Here is an 11,718-nt window from a genome sequence, read left to right as displayed (position 1 = left end):
AAGGGCGTGTTTCCCTTGAGTTATGTAACAGCTCTCCTGTTTACATAACCTCTCAACCGCTAAGCATCCTGGGAGATGTAGTCCGTTTTTGCTGGTTACCGTTTTCCTCCCCTCGTATGACAGGAATTCTTTTTTTTTTTTTTTTTTTAAACCTTTATTTGTGCATATGAAAAGAACAAATACGGGCCTACAACCGTCAGGCCGGCCACGGTACGGTTAAGCACTGGTACAAACATTACATCCCCTGCGCATCCACGGTCAAGATTAGCAACGAGTCATGAGGTATACACTGGAGAGATCCTTGACACCAGGGGAAGGAGAAGTGAAGGTTAATTTTAAGGTTTTCAAAATAATTTTATCAAGGAAAAAAATCAGTAAAGAATAAGAACCAAGGAGATTCGAGTCCGCAAGATAGCTTCACCACACGGGAGAGCAGCAGCATCATTAAAACGGTCATGGAAGGAAAATCTCAGGCAGTGAGGCGATGCAGTTATATAACAGGATAGTCACATGAGTAAATATGCACCCCTCCAGAGCCGCCCCCACTCAATCCACCCCACACCCGGACCCCGAATCGAAACAAGTATAGCGCAGAAACATAAAAGAAAAAGGCCCATAGAACTAAGTAGAAACAGTAAATTACCCCCCCACCCTACACCAATGCGGAGGCTACGGCCTGCCCCCCCCCCAGCATAGTGCCTGTCGCCCAATGAACCCGAAATATAGACAAGAGAGAAAGTAGGAATAGAGTAAAGAAAAATAAGAGAACAGAGAGGTAAGTGGGGAGGAGCCTACGTTACCCCAGAGCGCCCGAAACCATCGGCCAGCTATGGCCTCCACACACTGAGAACCCACTACGCCAAAAGCGGTCGTGTGAAGATAACGTGTCACAACAATTTAAATGAAGGCGGACAAACCGCGACGAGTGCGCACAACATATGCAAACAGTTCCAGTCCCAGTCCAGCCCATCCGTGAAACCATGGCGATATAAATCAGTTCAGCCCTGGCCCGATCGCGGGCTTAAGATTACACCAGCCCCTACATGAAGGCCCCGCACCCCGTGCAGACAAAGACAATATGGCCGCTTGGGAGAAGATGGTGAAGTAGAGTCACAAAATGGCCGCCGACCATCTATTGAGGTCCCCTTGTGCACCACATAAAGTCCAGACCTGGCATGTAAAGTACAGGAGTTCCACAGAAAAGAAGCAGTAGGCCACCATGAACGGTTCCTCGAGGACGTCAGGTGTCGCTCTGCTGGATACTCCTGCGGGCACGGTGAGGCAGGCAACAACGAAGCAGGCAGCAATGAACGGGGAGACAAAGTATCCGCACTTGAGCTGGAGAGCGATTGATCCTGGGTGCCGGTAAAGCCAGATGCAGGCACCAGTGTAGCACGATCATAAACAGCCATTGCGTCCCCGCAAGAGGACAAAAGCACTGGCAGACCCACGCCTCGTTGATGACAAACGGGGTGCTCACGACCCGCAGCCGACAGTATGGAGTCAAACCGCTCACTCAGCGCTTGCAAGCCAAGACACATTTGTATACGAAAGTCCCGCAGGGCAGCCAGAACGGAGCAGCATGTCAGCGGAGGCTGCGCCCCCACATCGGTAGCCATCCGGGACGGCACTGTGGAGCTGGTGTCTGGTAGAGGGAGGGCGAAGCGGGCGAGACCGGAGTAGCATCCCCCAGTCGCGAGCAGGCAATCAACGCCATGTTTTACCGCAGAACGGTACAGTGGCCAGGGGGGGGGTCGTAGCAAGGAGGCAATTCCCCTCAGGTCTGCGCCGCAACAGGGAAAAGCCAACAGTCGCTGCCCTTCCCTCGGGTTCTCTTTGCAGCCGACTAGGCAATAGAAGAAGGGGGTCTGCAGCCTCCCACAGCGCGGTCCACAGAACGGGGCAGGAGACCCGCCGCACCGGGGCTTACCCTATAGCTCCAGCCCATCAGGTGCGGGGTGCAGGAGGTGTCCGGGCGTCCCTCCCCCGGCTCATCCGGCGACAGTCCGTGGTGTGAGGTGGGACCGGGACCTCGGGGCTCAGGTTTACGCTAGCGGGTCCGGTAACTGCGGAGCTTCCAGGGGGCCGGCCAAGGCCACAATAGAGCAGGGGTCCAGTGCGGAGAACAAAAGCACCAAGAACTCCGGCGTCCGGGCGGGCTCAGACTCCGGGAAAGCGGCGGCGCGGTCAGCGCGTCGTCGCACACGTTGCACCTCGAAAATCGGCGAGGATAGGAGTCAGGATGATAGTCCGAGGCCAAGGGCCGACGGAGCCGGGCGCTCAAGCGTCTGCTCCGGTCGCCATCTTGGCTCCTCCCCCCATGACAGGAATTCTTGACAAGTGATCACACATAGAGAGACCGCCAGACAGGCACATACACGCTTGAAACGCTTTCTCTGTTTGCGAGTACCTGGGCGTAAGTGGAGCAGGAGCCCGCGGCACTACGCCTCCCAGCAGGCAGTGGGGCATTTCAGACAGCAACGTGGTTGTTAGCGCAGCCCCTACTTAAGCACTTCCTCCTCCCGAGGAAAGTGCTTGACAATCCGTTCCAGAGCGATTGAAGATGGCGGATGGTGTGTCCGCATCGGATTTCAGCTAGAAGAATACCAGCGTCTCCCGTGTTTCCCGAGGAGTTGTTTTTAACATCACCCGTCGGGGAGCTGACCCGGTCACCATTTCCTTGCACGGCTCGTCTGAAGGGTAGAAAACAGCAGGTACACTTGGAAGGGGCGCTGGAGTGCGTCCTTCATTACCGCGATTTTGTTTTCGCCCGTACACTGAGATTTAGCAGCGCCCTGTCCCTCAGTTCGGTACAGCGGTCAGGGGACCGCAACTTCTTCCCGGAGTGATTTCTGTTTTTCTTCCGCATATTTGTTTTATTTACTTTTGCAATTTACATTGGGATTCGTCTAGCACAGTCTCGTGGCCAAAGAACCGTGACTGCGTGCTGGAACTCATTTTTGCTCCTTGCTCGCTACTCAGCGATTCCGTTGTATCAGAATGCAGTGGTAGACTTATTTTAGTTCTCTCTTGCTGTGTTTCTTTAACAGCACTCGTGCAATGTGCCTTGGAGTGTTCTTGCTGTGACTCTCAAAACGGTAGGAAAGACTCACTGCATACCTACATAGAGGCTAGCGACCTCTTCCCTTGTGGATTTGATTACTTTGATATACAGACCGGGTCGTTTACCTGTCTGCATTTTTGCTTGGTGAAACATTCATTGGAGCAACGCTTTTACACAGGTTTCCCAAGGAGTAGCTGCAGGGCTCCTGGTGAGTGTATGCATGGATTAACATTCAAGAATGCATCCGTGTATTGATGTATGGTACTTCTCATACCTGTTTGTTTTCTTATTACACTGCTGTGCCAAAACCTAGAAGGGTGCCATTCTGACTCCTAGACCAGACCAGGGAGGTACGAGGGCAACTGCAGCACAGTTTGTTAATTTATCCCTTTCCCTTTTCCCCGGGGTACGACCTCCCACAGCAGTGTCATCTTTCCTCTGTTGGGGGTTGCGTTCAGGAGAATTGGGGGAATTCTCGACTACCATCGTCTCCGCTGGCCACTGTGAAAAGGTTAGTGGCGTTGTTTGTTTCTTGTGCTGCTGACAACCTGACACTGTGTGGCCACTGGACAAACTGGGTAACAGAGGGGCTGCATTCTAAAGGTTTCCTTTCCTTAAGAGCGACATTAAATGTGATTTGGTTGTCAAGTCGGATTTAATGCCATGGTTAATTAGATACCCCAAAGTACCTATTTTAGTATTCCCATTCAGAAGTTATCCGGTCTGAGGGGTCAGCCAGTAACTCTGTGGTAGTCAATGGGGCTACTAACTGTTGCACAGCAAAAACTACATATTTGGAAGTTTACTGTTAAAAATATATGTGCTGCTTAAAAATATACAACTCCCTGCCTTAGGGCACAGTAGGTCTTCCTTAGGGGAGACCTACCATACATTGTTAATTTAAGTGGGGAATTTGCCATTGGTTTAAATGGCAAAGGTTGAACTAGCAGCTTTAAAACTGCTCTTCCAGGCTGCAGTGGCAGCCTGGGGGCCATTTTGTACATGGTCACACACTGGTTGGCACAACCAGTGCTGCAGCCCTGGGGGGACACTGTCTTACATGCTCTGGGTACAATATTGTAAGGAGTCAGTCTATGCCACGTGGAGATAGCAAGTTCAACATACCTTTTGTAATTGATTAGAACTCTGGCACTGAGGTCAGGTTAGGAGCCCTCAGTGCACTCTCCGAGTCGAAAACCCAGCAGCACCAGTCCAAGGTTGTGGAGAGTGACCATACTAAAAGAGGCCTCTCCCCACAATAACATGTACAATAACAACCTAGTCAAAGCAGTTTGCAATTTATTGTTCCTGCATTGCAAATGTTGTCGATAGGCGAGTTGGGCATTCCTTCCCATAGGAATTCTAGCTGGATGTAGTTACATGTTGTAGCAAGTAAGGCCGGCCCAAGTGGTCAACACATTGCTGGATTTTTAAAACAATTACAGAGGGGAAGACCATTTTTTCCCAAAATGTTTTGGGGAATGGTAGCGGAAAATGGCAACTTTCATAGGACACTATGGAGTGATATTGGTCAAAGCATCTACCACTTCAAAGAGGGAGTTGAGAGTTAATACTGAGCCTATTATTGGAGGGTTTAAAAGGCAAATGGTTCATTTAAAGATCGTAAACATAGATTTAGATGCTCTTTATTTGGGGAACTTCTGCAAATCGTGCATTTGTAAGCATTTAGTGACATTGCTTATATCTTATAAAGATGCAAATATTGCTGTGCAGTGAAGGAGGAGGTGTTCAACCCACTGAAGAACTTCGAAGAAGTTTAGTGATATGTTAGGCATTTTAACACACAAAGCTAGTAATAATGCCCAAGAAGTGTTACAATTTAAATACAGCTAAAGAATTGTGACAAATATAGCTGCAGGTGGTGCATTTACTAAGCACCGGTACTCAGGGTCCTACTTTACAACATTGTGGCACTTTTAGAAGAGTTTTAGAAGTTATACCTACAAGGAACTTTGGGAGCACAGTGGACAATAGAGTCGTTCTGCCAATAACATTGTGTGATATGACCCCCTCTGCTCGGATTGATTCGGAGCTATCCACCAAGGGGTAGTGTGCAGATGTGTGTGTGTGCAGATGTGAGTGTGCAGATGTGTGTGTGTGTGCAGATGAGTGTGTTCAGATGTGTGTGTGCGCAGATGAGTGTGTGCAGACATGTGTGTGCGCAGATGAGTGTGCAGATGTGTGTGCAGATGAGTGCAGATGTGTGTGTGTGAAGATCTGTGTGCAGATGTGTGTGTGCGATGTGTGTGCAGATGTTGTACTTCATAACTCATTGGGTCAGTAGCATCGGCCACTAATTAGTGAATTGGGTGTTCTCCAATAAATCATTGTATCCTTTTGTGGCTAAGGGCCCCCATTAAGTACTTTAGGTCAATCCCATTGTTTCATCAGATTGGGACTGGAAGATTACTGAGGGTTTGGGAGACATCTTGAATACGGTGACGCAAACGATGTGTCGTTGTGCGTATATACAAGATTGGTAGGAACTTGGTACATGACAAGAACACTGCAAGGGGGTTCAGCCGAAGATACACAAAGGAGTTTCTGCTACATTTAGCGACACGTTTGGTATTTATATAGAGTGTTCGCCCAATTACATATGAGAAACCTTGGGAGGATTTAAGACATGTTTAGTGTGGTTTTAGGGTCCCTCCACAATGGCTTCTGTGGAAGTAAAAGTGGGACATAGTATATTTTATTTTGTGTTCAGTCCGTAGTGTTGGTCATTCGTTGGTCAGATTGAAAGATCTGTGGTCCAGGCGTCCTCTATTGATACATAGCGCATCAGGCCAGCGGCGGTGGTTAACATTTAGTGGGACTTGAAGGCCACTTTTCCTGGGAGTAGAGTGAACATGGAGACAAACTACGTAAGATGATGTTGCGCTCATGAAGCACTAGACGTCTCCAAATTACGCTGCTAGTAGTTTCCCTCAAAAATATTCAAATAAGTAACTGGTTCACTACACCTCCCTGAAGCTGACCACAGTGTAATATTACACAGGGGCAGTTGTAATGGCATGCGTTGTAACGTCATACAACCGGCACAACACAGCCTCAGCCAGCTCAGCACCCAAGTCTTCAGGCTGCCCCGTTAGTCACACTTTACACATGTACCTAGTGGCACAGGCACATACCTTTGTGTCCACGCTAGCACGCATTCCAGGATGACAGTGTCCCCAAATGAACACTTTGAGAATGTTTCCAGTGATTCACACAATCATCCCCTTTCACTTCCCATTTCCTCATGATGTTCCTAGCCTCAGTGTCCTCACTACCTTCCAGGCTTCCAGTAATGTCAGGTGAGTCATTGCTTATCCGGTTTGACACATTTTCCTCTCAGTTATCCCATCTATATCTTGTGCAAGCCTACAAGCCCAGGCAAAGGTCTGCTTTTACCTGAGGGGGGTTGTGCAATGGGGCTTTGGCAGATCTGCCCCGTCCACAACCCCTCAGGCCCACCTCCCCAGCCCACCGGCAGACTGCCACTGCATTGCTGCGGCGCTGACACATGCTTGCCACTTACATGTCTTCATTTGCAGAGTCCCTTAAAAAAGACAAGCATTTGCAATGCAATAGGTCTCGCATTTACACCAATTTGAGTTATTGACATTGTAAATGAGAATGCCTTTTATTTTTGTTTTCGTTTTTAAAACATAAACAAAAGGCATTGTCATTTACAATGCTAATAGCTTAAACTCCCGTATACCGAACACGTAGGTATTCTATATATCTGCAGTGATAGTGATCTCACACCTGTATCTGCAGTGATAGTGATCTCATACCTATATCTACAAAGATAGTAATCTCACACCTATATATCTGCAGTGATAGTGATTTCACACCTATATCTGCAGTGATAGTGATATCACACCTATATCTGAAGTGATAGTGTTCTCACACCTATATCTGCAGTATTAGGGATCTCACACCTATATCTGCAGTGATGGTGATCTCACACCTATATCTGCAGTAATAGTCATCTCACACCTATATCTGCAGTGATCTCACACCAATATCTGCAGCGATAGTCATCTCACACCTATATCTACAGTGATCTCACACCTATAGCTGCAGTGATGGTGATCCCACTCCTATATCTGCAGTAATAGTGATCTCACACCCATATCTGAAGTAATTGTGATCTCACACCTATATCTGCAGTGATATTGATCTCACACCTATATCTGCAAAGATAGTAATCTCACACCTATATCTGAAGTAATTGTGATCTCACACCTATATCTGCAGTGATATTGATCTCACACCTATATCTACAGTGATAGTGATCTCACACCTATATCTGCAGTGATGGTGATCTCACACCTACATCTGCAGTAATAGCGATCTCACACCTATATCTGCAGTGATAGTGATCTCACACCTATATCTGAAGTAATGGGGATCTCACATCTATAGCTGCAGTTATAGTGATCTCACACCTATATCTGCAGTGATGGTGATCTCACACCTAAATCTGCAGTGATGGTGATCTCACACCTATGTCTGAAGTAATGGTGAACTCACACCTATATCTGCAATGATAGTAATCTCACACCTATATGTTCAGTGAGGGTGATCCCACACCAATATCTACAGTGATAGAGATCTCACACCTATATCTACAGTGATAGTGATCTCATACCTATATCTGCAGTGATAGTGATCTCACACCAATATCTGTAGTGATGGTAATCTCACACCAATATCTGCAGTGATAGAGATCTCACACCTATATCGACAGTGATGGTGATCTCACACCTATATCTGCAGTGATAGTGATCTCACACCTTAATCTGCAGTGACGGTGATCTCACACCTTAATCTGCAATGATAGTGATCTCACACCCATATCTGCAGTGATATTGATCTCACACCTATATCTGAAGAAATGGTGATCTCACTCCTATATCTGAAGTAATGGTGATCTCACACCAATATCTGCAGTGATGGTGATCTCACACCTATATCTACAGTGATGGCGATCTCACATCTTTTTACTGTTAGCACATCACTACAGCAAGGCCAAGCGAAAGGAGCCCCTTGGGCGTGAAGGGGTGTCTTGAGACCTCAATAAACAACAAAGGAAGGCTGGGTCTGGTGTTGAGCAGTGACTGGTTGAAAAGTTGAAGGGAGCCTCGGCGGCTGACAGGGGGGGTTGGTGCACATGTGTGCTCTGGAGGCAGAGGGGGAAGATGGTGTTTGTATATCAGCACAGAAATCTGTTTGAACTAAACATTAGATTTAGGGTGAGGAAAAATACAGTAGCGTGAACGTTTTATTTCAGTGTAGACTGCGCAGTGCTGTTTTGTAATGTCGTCACCGGCAGACATAATCAGATTTAGAAAAAAAAAAAGACTTCGGAAACATGATCCGTCACTACACGCCTCCTTTAGATAAGAAATACCCTCACGACCGCCATTATGCAAATGATCCAGTCCGGATGGGCCGTCCCAAAAGGAGACAGGGCGGTAACAAAGAAGCCTCATTTTCAATCGGAGGCCACCCTTTAGCATGGGCGGGGATTCAAGTCCCCTTCTGAAATCTCCTCTACTACAATATGTCTCGCCGAGCGAGTACCACATGCGTGCTGCAACGCTAGGCGAGGCCTAAAAATACGCATCCATTGCTGCCAAAGAAGAACTGGAGGGCAACCCTTTAAGGTAGTGGGAGCGACAATGTGCTTGCGAGCCAGTCATTGGGGAACAATGTATGAGGCTATTCTAATCGATTCTTGCCTTTAGTCACAATTCAACTGAATTTATTTTAGAGCCCCATTTTAGTTCTTTACGAAGAAATAGTTTTGTTAAATGATTCCTTAGAAAAGAATGTATTTTAAGGGACTGCCTGGCTAATCGATCAATGTATGAAAAGGGTCGGAGGCTGATTCAAAGAACAGTAACTCCCTACGACCCCAATGGAACGTTGCGCCCCAGCAGCCATTGACTTCTCGCAGTACCTGGGATGAAGAGAACCAGCAGTGGAGGTAACTCCTTCACATTCCTAGCTCCTAAACTCTGGAATGCGCTCCCACAGCAAAGAAGGAAAACTGAGTCAGAACCTAAATTCACAAAATTGTTAAAAACGCTCATTTCAGCTAATATGCCAAGTAACCTGAATGCTGTCTTAGAGCTGGGAGGCCCTTCTGGGTAGCCATGCGCTCTAGAAAACCTCATGAATAGAATAGAATACCTATTACCGTGTTAGCCACAGCGTGTCATTTCTCAGTGTCCCTTAACTCCACATATTGTGAACCTGGACGAGGCTCTTTGCTTTATATAGTACTTCTGAAGCATCTTCAACTATTCTAGTTGTTATCCCTCTGGCCGTCGGCCGGATGAATGAGGCATTACCAGGCCACACGTCTGTGTACACTATATGAGTGGGACTGCAGTTCTTCAACCCCGTTCATTTCAGTCGCAGAACCCAGTAGTGGAATGTGTGCATTGCTCTCCGCTCGCACACGCAGGGTTAATCCTTCATATCTGGTTTGTTGATTCTCTTGCTTCCACCTGTACAGTCTGCCTTACATATCTCTTTCTCCTTAAGGCAAACAATGTCTTCAGGATATTCTTAATCTAGTGATGCTGGCCTCTGGAGCCGTGACACATTGATCCTACTTATCGACGTCAACGGAATCTTTGTTGGTCAATAGTTTCACACTTGATGTCACGCTTAATGATTATATCCCAGATCTATCAAGCCTTTGCGTTGTAGGACAATGCAAAGGCTTCTGTAATATTTACAGAGCCACCCACTGGGTGATTTGCGCCGCCTTGCAATGCTTTGTAAAGAAATATAACGTAAAGCAGTGTCTTGCGCTGCATTACGTTACATTTCAAGCTGGGAGGCGTTCCATGGGTGGAGCAGGGGTGTTTCCCATGCATCAACCTACGCTTTATGGAGCTTTCCCAGATTTAGTAAAGCTAGTAAACCTGGAAATGCCTCAAAATACTACACCTTCCCCAGTGAGACGTAACGAGGAGAAATATCTTTATTTCTCTTCTTTATATCCTCTTTCCACACCACACATAGAACGGAAAATGCCTCTAAGGGTTGTTTTTGTGCAGGAATGTGTCCCTTCCTGCACAAAAACAAACTTGCCCGTAGCGCAGGCACAAGGCAGCAGACAGTGCACCCGCGCTATGCGAGAGCAGGGGTGCGCCATATCTTTGTTACTGTGGAGCATTTCTTCTCGCTCCCTTTCACACAATGCAGTGTTAATATTGATGTTGATGTACGCAATGATAGGTGTGCAGGAAAACTAAACTGAATCACTGTTGTTTAAATCACCCGAGAAGACCTCTCCATAAACCCTGAGTCAGAAATCCATGGTCAGGCAGGCCCTACGACCTAGGCCTGAGGCGACTGACTTACAGATCACAGGTGGAGGGACACGTAACCAGTGGAACAAACGCACAAACAGGAAAAACCCAGATTAGTCCCACAGATAGGCAGCAACACCACAATGGTCCAGGGAGATTGGCCCCAATAAAACGCACATGGCTGGAAGGGTGTGTGTTCCCAAAACATCATAAAGTTAGATGCCATGTGAAGTTAGGAACACTCAGCCAATCAGGACACAGCACACACAGCACATGCAGTGATCACACGCTCCCCTTGCTGGACATTTGGATACGTTGGTGCAGATCGGAGCTTCCGAATCCCCTCTACTTCCACGGACAGAGTGATTTCACAGTCACACACACCCATACACATCACACGCTGGTGGGGCCCATAACACCAACATTCATCCTACCACTCTATCCATGCCATGTATAAGGGAAACACTTTTCTATACCTAACCAATCTGCATGTACCCTGAGGTCAATGAGATCAACTAGTTGCTATAGATTTGGTGATACAACTTAACACTCTAAATATTCAATAAACATAACAATAAAATAACCACCCGACACAGTAATTCAAACAGAATATTGTTTATCTAAAAATTGTAAGAAAATCCAATTAAATGCAAGATAATTTTTTCCATATTTACCTATTCTGGCTAAAAGTCGTTTTCTAAGTCAGAAATGGTCCTCAGCAAATAGTTAAAGTTTTCTATCCGTCATGTAGAGTCACCGTCCTCTCCGTCAGCGTCGGGACCTCTGATCATTGATTCGGGAAGAAGTGGCGCTAGACCTCTCTAGTCTACTAATATTTATACCAAAATTTACATTCCAAATGTTGCAAATATAACTTTCAAAACATTCGATTGGCGGAAAATATGTCGTCTTGGTACATTAGGCTACACCATTAGATTTTCTCATGTATTGATAGTTTCAAGTTCTGAATAGAAATTAGAAGTCTATAGCTAATTTGTTACTTCTACGGATGTCTCCTCAGGATAAAATGTATCTCATCCATGGGACCATTATAAGTTCATCAAGTCGGATTTTGGGTTGCAACATTTCTTCACGTTCAGGGGCATCTGGCAACACTCCCAGATTTGTCGTCATGTTCATGGCTTTTCAGTTCAATCAGAGGACAGGGTCGCAGTCAGCGCAAAGCCTCTTTTCATATTTTCATCTACTCGAATGCAGGCTGCGGGTGGTGGCCATTTTACAGCAGGCCACAATGGTCAACTTAAGCGAAGAAAACACAAAATTATAATTACTACATGGAAATGATTATAC

The sequence above is a fragment of the Triturus cristatus genome, chromosome 7, assembly GCF_964204655.1.
Source record: "Triturus cristatus chromosome 7, aTriCri1.1, whole genome shotgun sequence".
NCBI classification, from domain to species: domain Eukaryota; kingdom Metazoa; phylum Chordata; class Amphibia; order Caudata; family Salamandridae; genus Triturus; species Triturus cristatus.
Note: the sequence above shows the minus strand (reverse complement) of the source record.